The following is a 10,703-nucleotide window of genomic DNA, read 5'->3' as shown; positions in this document are numbered from 1 at the left end:
TGAGATGTAATTCATATATTATACAATCCACCCTTTTACAGCATATAATTCAATGCTTTTAGTATTTTCACTGTTGTTCCTCTAACTTAAAGTATTTTGCACCCCACATAAAGCAGTCCTGTACTTATATTAGCATGCATTTTACCTTTCTTCCCACCCAGTCCGAGGTAGCCACTAAACTGTAGATTCACCTGTTCTTGGCAGTCCAAGGAACAGTCACTTGTGGATGCCTGCTTTCACCTAATGTTCACTGTTCAACCATGTTGTAGTATAATTAATACTTCATTTCCTCTTATGGCTCTATAAGATTGTATTGTTTGTCTTTGTCACATCCGCTTCTTTCCTCATCTGTTTGCAGACATTTGTCCATGTCTACTTTTGGGACTTTATGAGTAATGTGATCGTCCACATACAAGTCTTTGTGTGGCTGTATGTTTTCATCCATCTTAAGTACATTACCCAGAAGTGGAATTGCTGGACTGTAGGGAAACTCTATGGTTAGCTTTTTGAGGATCCTGCAGACTGTTTCCAAAACTGTAGTTCCAGTTTAATTTCTACTACCATGTATGAAGATTTTAGTTTCTCTACATCCTCACCAACACTTGTTTATACCTGTCTTTTCAAATGCCAGCCATGCTAGTGAGTATAGTCAGTCACATTTCCCTAATGGCTGATGATGTGGAGTTTATGGCATTTATAGATCATCAGAGAGATATTTATTTAGATTATTTGTCCCAATTAGTTTAACTGAATTGTTGGATTAGAAGAGATATGGGGCTGGAGAGTTGGCTCAGTGGATAAGAGCATTGATTGCCCTTGCAGAGAACCTAACACCCACATGATGGCTAACAACCATCCATAACTCCGGTTCCAGGGAATCCAATGTCCTCTTCTGACCTCCACAGGCATTGCAAGACACGGGTGCAGTTACTTACATACAGGCAATATACTCATACATATAAAATAAAAATAACAAATGAAAAATATTTTTTAAAGATTAGGTTGGATTATAAGAGATTTCTATAAAATATGGATTTGAGTTCTTTATCCTGAGTATATTTTGCAAATGTTCATTCTTGTTCTGTGGCTCACTTTTAAATAGTATCATTAGTAGGGAAAAAAGGTTTTGTTTTGGGCTTCTTTTGTTTCTTTATTTTGGGGGCTTGGTTGTTGTTGTTACTGAGGATTGAAGCCAGAACCTCACAGTGCCAGGCAAGCACTCTACCACTGAGCTGTATCCCCAGTCCTTTATTTTTTCTTTGGCATAGAGTCTTGCGAAATGCCCAGTATGACCTTCAACTTGTGATCTTTCGCCCTCAGTCTCCTGAGTAGCTGGATTCACAGGCGTGTGCCACCAGACTCCCTCAATGTTGCTGCTTTTTCAAGATATTTTAACCTATTTGGGATCCCTTGCAATTTTATATGAATTTATGCATTTACATGTCATTTTCTGCAAAAAAAAGGCGCAGCAAGATTTGATGGGAACGATGATGAATATGCAGATCAGTTTGGGGAATACTGCCATCTTAACAATAAGCTTTCTAGCCTGCAAACCTGGGATTCATTTATACTTAATTAGGCATTTGATTTTGTTCAGCATTTTTTAATTTTAATTTTATTGTTATTTTATGTGTATGAGTGTATTGCCAGCATGTATGTGAGTGCACCCATGTTGTACAATACCCATGGAGGCCAGAAGAAGGCATCAGATCCCCTGGGACTGGAGTCATAGATGGTTGTCAGCTGCCATATGGATGTTGGGAACTGAACCTGGGTCCTTTGCAAGAGCAGCCAGTGCTCCTAACTGCTGAGCCATCTCTCCAGCCCCTCTCTCAGCAATATTTTATACTTTTCAATGTGTACTTCCTTTTATGCATGTCTTTTAAATTTGTACCTAAATATTTGATCCCATTTACTGTAATTACAAATAGAGGTTTTTTTGTTGTTGTTTCTTTTTTGGATTGTACATTACTCATGTACATAAATAAAACAAATATTTGAATATTAATCCATATCCTGCAGCCTTGATAAACTCATTTAATTTTAATAATTTTTAATGAATTCTGTATAGTTTTCTGTGTCTAAGATCATTTTATCTGCAAGTCCTGGTTGCTGTCCTTCTCCTCCCATCTCAATGTCTTTTATATCTTTATTTTGCCAAATTGTACTGACTAGAACTTGCAGTGCAATATTGAATGAAAGTGGCAGGAACAGACATCCTTGTTTCGTTCTTGATCTTTGGGGGAAAGCATTCAGTCTCTCATTTACGGTGTGAAGTTAACTATCTTTCACTAGTATCATGAGGTTGTTTTATTCCTGATCACTGGGGAAAAGCATTCAGTCTCTCATTTACAGTGTGAAGTTAACTATCTTTAACTAGTATCATGAGGTTGTTTTATTCCTGATCATTGGGGAAAAGCATTCAGTCTCTCATTTACAGTGTGAAGTTAACTATCTTTCACTAGTAACATGAGGTTGAGGACCTGCCCTTTTTTTCCCTAGGTATTGCAGCCATCTTGATTGTCCCTGAGTGGCCCTACCTGGTTTTTCCTGCAGTCTCTCAACAAGCCCTAAGTAGATAAAACCATTAGAAGTGTGTGTGGCCTAGGGACGCACCTGACTCTTTGATACACTCTTAAAATAGACAAACAGAGCACATTCTGGCCAAGATGAAGTCACTTTTCCAAACCTGTAAATAAACTCTTCTTTCTGACTCAGTTGGAATCAAACTGCCACCCAGGGCGACACTTCCGCCTATAAATTGCACTCTGTGAAATCCTAGATTCATCTTCTCTTTGACTTCAGGGCACCTTGGGGCTGGGTCTCATACCCAAGGGTCAGATTGTCCCTGAACAGGTTTCAAAGGGAATAGTATAAATTATGGCACCAGTAGGCTCTTGGTGAGAGCTTGTTCCCGCAATACTGGCCCCAGCTCTTAAGGACTGCCTTGCAGAGCTGGAAAGCAGAAAAGGCGTGTCTCAGAGCAGCTCAGAGTCATCTGACAGCATGTGCGAACATTTACAGGCAGAAATAATTTGAAAAGGAGTTTAACGTTGTAATGAAATTACCCACCCATAATCATCATCGTGATAAAATAAAAAAGGACAGAGTTCTCTCATTTGTTACTGTGTTCTTAAATTGTCTCAGAAAGGTTGTTAGGAGAAAGGGAAAATTAAGAACCCCTTCTATTCACACAAACCATGTGTGGTGCAGGCAAATTTGTTAAATATTAAATGTTTTTCTGAGGGATTAACAAACTATTATTCTGGAGTGATCTAGAATATTTAAGAGAATGATCGCTTAGGTGTAAGCACTGTTACCAACTTGATATTACAGCACCTTCAGATTACAACCAGCTGGGGTTGAGTATATTTTCTATTTTTCTTATAATTGTACAATTAACAGTGTTTCCTTTAAAAAAATATGGGAAGATCCTATATCAGATGTGCCATATTGAGCTCCACCATATCAAAAAAAATCAAATGTTAATTTCACAAGGACTTTGGTTGTCTAAACAGATATAGTATGACTATGACTGTTTGTATGACACAGCCATATAGTTGTGGCTCCCAAATATAGTATTCTGTCTGTGTCTATGTCTCTGTCCCTGTCTCTGTCCCTCTCTGTCCCTCTCTGTCTCTGTCTCTGTCTCTCTCTCTCTCTCGCTGCTTCTCTCCCTCTCCCTTCCCCTCTGGTGTATGTATGCATGTGTGTGCAATGCTAGGGATAGAACTCAAGGCCTTGTGTATGAAAGGTAAGTACCCACCACTGAGCTACATCCCTAGCGGCAGAGTGTTTTAGCCATATCGAGAGGCCCATTGAAGAGCTGCTGAATGAGCGAATGAGTAATATTAGCTGTCTGTCACTAGGTTCCAGTATAAATAATAATATTGGAAATCTCCTTTTTGTTAAAGAGGTACCACAGTTCAAAGATAAAATACCCACTCAGTAACTTCCATAATTCTGACTAAAGCTGTCCTAAAGGGTTGGCCCCTTGAATGGCAAAGCCCTCCCACCCTACCCCTGTTCCAGTTCTGAATGCTCTGCCTGTTGGAAATATCACAGTCTTAAAATGATCGCAGTTTTGTTTTTTTTTAAATCTGTTGATGTAAGAATTTTCTTTGATTTAAATGTTGTTTCTCTTGGAGAAGGCTTATTTTTCTAAGCAACTTAGGTCATTGAACTGGTAATACCGGGAAAAGAAAAAATTATAGAAAACATTTTAAAAACAGAAACTATGGTTACTCTTTTGTATGTGTCTCCACTGAATTTCTGATGTCCTACATATAATTTACAACAAATGATTTTTCATTCAGGAGTAGATTTTAAGGTTGTCTCTTCTTTTCGCTGCTTCAGATCAAACATAGGGCTTCGCAGATGCTGGGAATGTGGAACTGCTCTATCAGTGAGCTACATCCCTAGCCCCGATGTCAAGAATTATTTTAATTTTTATTTTATATGAGTGTTTTGCCTGTAAGTGCACCACATGCATGCAGAGCCCATGTGGAGTCCAGAAGAGGGTGTCAGATTCTCCTGAATTGGAATTATGGACAGTTGTTAGCTGCCATGTAGGTTCTGGGTCCTCTGCAAGAGCAACCAGTGCTCTTAATCACTGAGTCATCTCTCCAGCCCCTCAATGTCAAGAATTTTCATAGAACTATTTAGTCATATCTTCCTCCTGGGATTGTGATGAAGAGTAAATGTGCTAATGAATGTAAAGTACCTGACTAGATGACAATCATTTGATGTAGCGAGTTTATTACTCTTGTCGGACAGTCCTGTCCTTGTTTAGCATTTGATAATTTGTTCACTGTGCATCTTCTGGAAGCAATTTTGATTCATTATAATATTACATTAAAATATCGTTTATCTTGATTACTGAGTATTTCAGCTCCTTCAACATTATGTGCTTAAGGTAACTGACTCCCTTGCCTCATTTGATTCCAGCCCTGGTGGGTAATTGTGATCCAGAGATGATTGAATCAGTGTTTATGGTGCATACCTTGTCTAATCCCCTTTTACAGCTTTGTAGAGAAAGCACTGCCATCAGAGTCGGTTTGTGTTAGTGATCACTGTTCTCCCAGCCCTAGGCTGGTCACCCAATCCAAAGACAGCCCAGTAACTAATTGCATTTTAAAGATACAGTAGATCAATCAGATTCATTTCTGATGGAAAAGATCTAATGACCTTAAAATACAGAAACTCAACAAAAGCATTTAGAATTGAAATGACTTTTGGGATTTGCTTTTTAAAGTGACATTACCAAATTAATTATTAAGTTATTTCTGGGATTTGTTTGAAAAAAAAGGAGCAGTAGGAAGAAGTTTAGAAACAAGATGCTGATTGAAAGCTGGGTAGTAAGGTTCATTATTTTATTCTCTCTACTGTTGTATGGTGAAAGTTTGAAATTTAAATATTTAAAAAATTATAGCTATTAAAATTAAGCCAATGAATAGTGAAAGTAAAGGCAAGTATTCACATCAGAGTTGCAATATTTAGGGTTCTGGGAGACCATGAAGAGCCACAGGCATTCCAATTCCATCATTAGGAGGAATTTGAAAGGGGTAATTGGAGGAAGTGGCATCTTAGTCATTTAGACAAATGGTGGTAGAGGCCCAGAAAGAAGATACCCTGCTACTTGTCAGCTTCTTGTTCCTGATTCCTTTACTCTGGGGTCCTAGACATACTATGATACCTAGGCCATTCCTGACCCTTCTTTGCCTTATGCAGAAAGAATGTAAGAGCCAAAGGGACAGGACCCCTGCTGCTAGTTAATGCACCTTAGACATGATAGGGAAATTGCACCAGTGAAATCTCCACAGACTGTAGTCTAATGAGATCTATATAGTGACGAAGCCAGTTGATATGTCAAGCTGGATGGAGGAAATGTCATGGGGTCTCACCTCAAGATAAAGAGCTACAGGCAATCAATGGATGCTGAAGGAGGGAGAATCAGTTTTCTCCAGGGAGTAGCTAGCTCCCTGAGTGGTTATTTAATCCCAAATGGAGACACAAGTATCACTAAATGCATTATATATGTATAAATATGTGTGTGTGTACACATGCGTGTGCATGCTCACACATGTGACAATAATAAAAGAGGACAAGAAACTGAGAGGAAGTAGGGGGACATGGGAAGAGTTGGTGAGGAACCGGGAGGGATGGAAATAATGTAAAGACAATACTCACATATGAAATTCTCAATTTTTTTTGAAAAAAGAATTCTCCTTTCCTTTAGCTGGTTTGATCAAGCCTCTCTCCCTTTACAGTGAAATAAGCATTCTCAAAACAAATGATTAAGCTGGGAAGATGGCTCAATGGATAAAGCACTTGCTATGTAAGCATGAGGACTAGAGTTCCCCTGGAACCCACGGAAGATTGGGTAGGCTGGTGGCCCCCTGTAATCCCATCATTTAGGAGGTAGAGACAGGGGATACCTGGGACAAGCTGGCTAGCAAGAGTAGATGGAATTAGCAAACTCTGGGTTCAGCAAGAGACCTTGCCTCAATAAATAAAGTGGAGAGTGATCAAGGAAAAGACCTGATGTCAACTTTGGGCTTCATATGCTCATACACTCACATGCACACTTGTACACATGCACACACACATGCACACTTGTACACATGCACACACACACATGCACGCAAGCATGCACACACAAGTAGATCATCATACACATACATACAGTAAATAAATAATTAAAAATGATTTCCTGTGTTTATTATAGTCAGATGCTGCCCAAGTGGAGCTGTGCTAGCAATCTTAGACTCAAAGATGCCTCTTCCTTTGGAGAAGAATTAGGGAATCAGAACGTAAGGTGATAAAAGCCAGTTCAACCCACCCTCCAGGTACAAATGTACCAGGGCAGAAATAAAAGCAATTCTTCCAAGATGTCTTAACTGGGAACAGGCAGAACTAACAGGTAGTTTGCTATGGTAGTTTCCTGGGGATCTAAGAAGTGAAAATGGTTGCTGATCTACAGAGTCTTCGTGCTGGGTCAGTCTTCTTGCCTGAGGGAGTCTTACACTTTGAGTGCAGCAAAGGCAAGGTAATCTCCCCTTTGGATGAGGATGAAAGGCTTGAAGAATGCTCCCCTTGGCCTTCGTTTACCAAAAAGAACAAAGGCTTTCTAGGCAGGATGCAAGAAATCATCTAGGAAAGATGCCAGCAAAAGGATTCCAAAGAGGAATCAAGAAACTAGATGTTGCAAGAAGTTAGTTCAGTGGTGAACTGGGCAGATCTTGGTGTGACCATTCTGTCAGGAGTAAGGATATATTAAAGAAAGACTCTGTGCTCCTCCTTTTGGCTATCAGACCACTGAACAATGGCCCCCAAGGAAATGGAATTTCCCCTGGAATTTCATGCTGAGAAAAGGAAAAGACAGGACTCCTGGTGCCAGCCAGAGAAGGAGTGTTCCCAGAAAGAGATTTCACACAGCTCGGCACAACTGGTAGGACTACCTCTTAAGAAAGACTGAAGCTGAGACTGATGGGTCAATGATGAGGTCAGTGACCACACCGTGGCCAGGACCGCTTTAGTCATGCACTCCTCTTGTTCTCTATTTAAACCTAAATCTCATATTAGGACCCCAAAGATAGACTTGAGGAGGAGGGGGTCACGGAAGCTCTTTATCTGTTCTTTTGAAATTGTGGCCACATTGAATACATCTCCTTTCTCTGCTTTTTTCCCCATCGCTTGTCTCTTCAGGCAGCTTGTAGAGAACAGGTGGCAGAGCTTAGCTTGTTAGGGCTGTCAGGACCCAGGCTCTGACTCTCACAACTCCAGTAACATGGGTGCCTCAGTACAATAAGTCTGGGCTATCTGAAGGCATCCAATGTGCTGAAGGGAGGAATGCCAACTCTATGGCCTCAGTGTGGGAGATCTTGCTAGAAGTAGGAGTTGTACATCTAATTTAATCTGAACCTAGAAAGAAAAGAGGCCTGCACTTACAAGCTAAGAGGAGGGGAATGCTCCATTTTGCTCCTGTTGGGAAAGTGAGGCTGTACCATGTACTTCCTGGGTCAAGGAAGATCATGCACTTATTAAAAAGGAAGACAAACAAAAGTGAATATAATTCTCTGTCACTTTAAAACAGGAAATAATGACAACACCTAACATGTAGATAAAAGCACTATGAACAACAATTTATTTTCTTAGCATTTCCCTATGCCTTTACATAACTGAGGTAATAGTATTCTATGCTGATTTTTAGGTGCCATTCAATTCAAAAACAATGAAGCATTTAATGATATATAATGTCTGTCCCAGGCTGATTTATTGTCTTCATCATTAAAAAAAAAATCCAGTGAGTTAGATCATTTAGCATGAGGCTCAAAGATGCATAAAACCATTTCTCACGTTCCTTAGCAATGAAAAAGTTCATTATGTCATTCTGTGTAATACTGCTTTTGTGTAGAGAGAGAAAGCAAGAAAAGACCCTTTGTTTAGAAATCTTCTTGGCATGGGGTCTTCACTATGTAATAAGCTTAGCCATTGTTAGGAAAATCTGGACAAGAACAGCACGAGTTATTGTTATAAGTGATCGTCAAACAAGGCAAGAGATTCCATTTGAACTCTAGGTTAAAGGATATGGCTCCAGAAATGTTTCTGGGTTCCAATAGAGGAAGCAGTAGAGAAATAGCTGACACTGGAGGACTTTGTTCCTTAGGATGGCTTGGGCATTGTGTGACAGAAAATTGGGTTCATTTGCATTTAGTGATAAGTAGATACAGTATTTCACTATGAGTCCAGGTTTGGTTAACTTAGCTATTCAGCAATATCAGCAAGACCAGGTTCTTTACATCTACCAGCTTTGCTATCCTTGAGTGGGTGGTTCATGGCTCCCTTCATGACCGAGAGATATTCACAGTAGCTCCAAGGCATGGAGATAGCCAGAGAGGGCAAGCCTGTTTTCTGCTACGTATCTATGAGCCAGATCTATAGATCTATCTCTAAGTCCTCCCTATAGATTTCCTCCCATGTCTTTGGTTATTGTTGTTTCAACTTTTTCTTCAGAGGGAATAAGTCCGAGTTTTTGTACATGATAGGAGAGCACTCTTCCACCTAGCTACACCCCCAGCCATCTTCCCTCAAGGCTTATTGACCAGCATTATGTCTCATCATATACTGAATCCAATCTTCCATTGGAGATAGAACAATCACAGTCCACACTATGTCTGGGTATAAGGCTAGCTTCCTTTGAAGTTCATGGCTATACAAGGAGATGGATATGAACAAAATTAGGGAGATGTTAGAAGTGAGGGAAGAAGGCAGGATGTGAGCTAGCAGCCAACATTGCTTCTCATAAGAGCTAAACTTTTCTCTGAGTTACACAATGTCCCAGACAACATACACAATCTACTGAATTCCTGAACATGGTTTAAAACTGTGTATGGCAAGTCCTGTTCCTATGCACGCACATAAGTGTGTGCACACACGTGTGTGGTTAATTTTGATTCTGTTACATAGTTGGTCGATGTGTTTCCTTAAATAATGTTTTCAAAAAGAGACCATGGACCAACCCATTTTCTGAGACCTTGCCTAGCTGAGTATGTCTTTCTGTTGCTTTCATTAACCTATGACAACATGGTTAGATACAAAATCCACATTCATGACCCTTTTCAATCCAGTATGCAGACATGACTACATTGTTTTCTGACAGTTAGCATGACAGAGAAGTCATAGGTTACTCTTTCTTTGTTCTGTTGTAAATAAGCTATTATTCCTTTCTTTTAAAGCGCAACTACATTTTATTTTTGTTTTATGTGTATGAGTGTTTTGTGTACATGTATGTAAGTGTTTCCATGTGTGCAGTGCCTATGGAGGTCAGAAGAGGGCATCAGATCCCTGGAACTGGAGTTACAACGGTTGCTAGTTGTCACATGGGTGCTGGGAACTGAACCTGGGTCCTCTGCAAGAACAGCCAGGGCTCTTAACTGAACCATCTCTCCAGCCCCTATTATTCCTTTCTTATCCTTATTTAAGAACATGTTCTCAGGATGCATCATTTCTTTAATTTTACCTAGAACAAAGTGATTCGATCTACATATTCCAATGAAGATATTTTCAATGATGACTTTATTTGTCTTGATTTCTTTTGTTTTTGACTCTTTCATACATATTAAATTGAATCATCTTCTCTGTCTTCTGTACCTGGTGTCTTCTTTCCTATCATTGAAATGCCTTCTTCTGTTACAGAAGATCTCCACTGTGATTGCCAGGATACTAGCTTCCTTTCCCACAGGGCTAGTGCTTCTCCTCATTCTTTTCAATTGCTACTCAGTATAACTCACTGAAACCTTACTGTGTCCTGGGTTTCTGTGCTGGATGCTTTAGTGTCAACTTGACACACCTGGGTTGAGGGAGCCTCAATTGGGGAATTTCCTTTATTGGACTGGCCTGTGGCCATGTCTGAGGGGCCTCTTCTTGATGAGTGATGTGGGAGGGCCCAGCCCACTGTGGATGGCTCCACCCCTGGGCAGGTGGGCCTGTGTTGCATAAGAAAGCAGGCTAGCTCTTGGGGTAAGTCTATAGCGCAGCTCTCCGCGCCGGGACTCCCTAAGCCTCATTCACCCTTCCACCCCACCCACCACCCCCCTGCCCCCCCGCCTGGCATTCTATACTCTAGCTTGGACCCTGTGCCATTCCTAGTCTTGGGGCCCCAGACACCTGGGGAACCAATACTGTTTCCTGATCCTTCTCAC

Source organism: Nannospalax galili, unplaced genomic scaffold (genome assembly GCF_000622305.1).
Source record: "Nannospalax galili isolate Female #2095 unplaced genomic scaffold, S.galili_v1.0 scaffold451, whole genome shotgun sequence".
NCBI lineage: Eukaryota > Metazoa > Chordata > Mammalia > Rodentia > Spalacidae > Nannospalax > Nannospalax galili.
The sequence above is the reverse complement of the archived record's forward strand: the minus strand, read 5'-3'. Positions refer to the sequence as shown.